Source organism: Otolemur garnettii, unplaced genomic scaffold, assembly GCF_000181295.1.
Source record: "Otolemur garnettii isolate 467f Iridium unplaced genomic scaffold, OtoGar3 scaffold00082, whole genome shotgun sequence".
Taxonomy (NCBI): domain Eukaryota; kingdom Metazoa; phylum Chordata; class Mammalia; order Primates; family Galagidae; genus Otolemur; species Otolemur garnettii.
Window position 1 is genome coordinate 5,606,375 of NW_003852477.1, and position 2,957 is coordinate 5,609,331.

Sequence of the window (2,957 nt, forward strand, 5' to 3'; positions counted from 1 at the left end):
TAGAGTGGCATGGCCTCATAACTCACAGCAACCTCAAGTTCTTGGGCTCAAGCTATCATCTTACCTCAGTTTTTCTATTTTTAGAAATAGGGTCTAGAAATAGAGACAGGGTCTCTTCCCTCTTGCTCAGGCTCCTCTGGAACTCCTGAGCTTAAGCAATCCACCCACCTCAGCATCTTGGACTGCTAGGATTACAGGTGTGAGTCACTGTGCCTGGCCAAAACTAAACTATTTCTTAAAGTAGCGTGTGTAATTTTACCTTTCTTGTGAATTCGCTATTTACAGAGTAAAAAGTTTCTCACACCTGTATGAATTATACCAACAGTATTATAAATACTATCTTAATACTTCAAAATTAAACTAATATATTTGCCATACCCATTTATGAATGGAACTTTCAGGATAATTAGAAGCCATAGAAATATCCCTCAGTTCTTCTCTATTGAGTCATTTAATTCTGTTCATGCTATTACCTTAATATCTCTGACATCTGTTCCTTCCTCTCAATTCTCACTGCCACTATTTTATTTATCTTTCTCCTAGATTATTGTAATAAGCTCCTGGTTAATCTTCCTAAACTCCTTTTATATATCTTATGTCATGGTGATATTCTGAAATAGAAATTGGTCAGCTAATGACTGTTTAGAGTGCTTCACTGGCTTTTAGCCATCTGAAGATAGAGTGTAAATTGTTTGGCTAGGCTTTTTAAGGCTCTTTAGTGGATTTATATCCATTCCCTCTTTGATAATTGTGGTGTTGGGAGGTAAGGGATGTGGGGTAAAAGGCTAATGAAAGATAAACACATCAAGCAACTCACTGCTTCCACAGTGTTCCAAGTACTTTAATCCTCTCGCTTATGTTTAGCTGGAAGTCCCTTTCTTTTTATTCAGTTATCAGTCAAATTACATCTGAGATGTTACTCCAGGGATTTATTCCAATCATTCTTCTGGCACATATCTCAGTATATTATTATGTTTTCTTGTACGTGAACCTCACCCTGTACTGGGTTTTCCTGGAGAGAGACATCTTCATTTCAGTCTCCCCAGTGTCTAGTACTGTGTGCCAGGAATATGTTCGGTACTGCGTGCATAGAGAAAAACTAAACACATCTGTCCTGTGTCCTCACAGAGCTTTTTTTTTCTCACAGAACTTTTAAAGAAGCAAATAAATTTAAGTAAATACAATAAAATGATAGGAGAAATGCAAGATATTAAAGGCTTCCTGATGAATGTAGACTTTAAGATGAACTCTATAGGATAAGTAAGGAATTAGTTAATAGGTGAAGAAAAGTAAGAAACTGAAATAATAGCCCATGGCTTAGTGTTCACATGGCTAGAAATGAAGTTATAGAAGGTACTGGAGTTCCTTCGTGAAGGGCTTTGAAAGTAGGATAAGCAGAGAATTTCCTTTGAATTATAGAACTTTTGAAAGAGAGATGGGGAACTATAAAGAATTAACAGTCACATACCATAGGGTGGGGTCAGCAACTGACCCCATGGATTTCACACATCTGGTTAAGGCAGACAGGCAAACATGTGAAAATAAACTTGTTGGTGGGGTCAGTCTCTGACTGACTACTACCCCTCCCACCCCCTGCATTGGTATGATACTGTTAATATGCTAGGACAATAGGCATAAACAGACCATCCTAGGCAAACTAGAATTTATGGTGAGTCTGAACTTTATCCTAAGAATATCATTATATTTATTCACTAAAGAGCTTCTAAGTAGAGAGAGAATTTGATCAGATTTACATTTTAAAAATCATTATAGCTCTGGTGGAGAATAAATTGGCTGGAATCTATTGTAATAAATAGACCAAAAGAACACAGCCATTTCAGAAAGAAGTGAGAGAGGTTTAGGAAGTGAATATTTATTAATCAGATGGGGTGAGGCAGAAGGAGAAGTTAAAGATGTTCCTCATTTCTCTCTTAACCATTCATCTCTGATACAAAGTTGGGGAGGTCAAATTTAGACATCTTGCGTTAGAGAGGCCTTTGAGATACTGAAATGGAAATATCGTAGTAGACAACTAGATGTGAGTCTAGATAGGTCTACATTAAAGAGATTTGTATTTGTGCAAATGGGAAAACACACCTTTCTCTTTTTATTTTTATTTTCTGATTCTTTAAGCAGTATAATGCTGATTATTTCTAGGGTTTTGGTTGGAAAAATACTTCATGTTTTCCAAACTTCAAAGAATGTTGTGTACAAGATGCTTTGTTTAATTTTCCTCTTTCTTGGCTAGGACATAATTATGAATTAGTGAACACTTGTAGAGCCATAGGGTATGCTTAATAAAACCAACTTATTGTATGAATAAATGGTGGGATTATAGGTGTTTATTGAATTTTATTCTTTGTACTTTTATATATTTTAAATTTTGTCCAAGTTTTATAAAATGGAATAGTGTTTGGACTTTGTATTTGAGTAGTTCCTATATATATAGTTTTCATCTGTTGGGGCCTATGTTGTTGGTTTTAAGAACATCTTATCATTTAATCCTCACAATAAACTTGTGAGCAGGTGATATTTTCGTTTTACAGATATGATTAGACTCAAAGAAGTTAAGCAGTTTTGACACAGTTTACACAGTAAGTGGAAGAACAATATTTGAATCCAGATTAGTCTAACTTTAATCTTCATCTCCTTGGCCTTAGATTATAAATTGTCTTCAGAGACTACAAAAAAATTTTCAGACCACTCTCAAGCTGTCTTCCTTTTACACCAGCAGTGAGATTTCCATATATGTGCTTTTTGAAGTTAAAAACTATCTTGTATTGCTGTAATACTTTTTAAAATTTTAAATATTTGGCTTGGCACCATAGATGAGGGAGTAGGGCACTAACCACATACACCCAGATTGGCGGGTTCAAGCCCAGCCTGGGCCTGCTAAAGAATGACAATTGTAACCAAAAAAAATAGCTGGGCATTGTGGCATGCACCTGTAGTCCCAG

At 35.8% G+C, this 2,957-nt stretch overlaps 1 protein-coding gene across 1 annotated transcript in view; it reads left to right on the forward strand.

Moving 5' to 3' along the window:
* The window catches only part of TOPAZ1 (testis and ovary specific PAZ domain containing 1), a 94,116-nt gene that overhangs the window by 11,922 nt on the left and 79,237 nt on the right, over positions 1 to 2,957 (forward strand). The window lies entirely within an intron of this gene.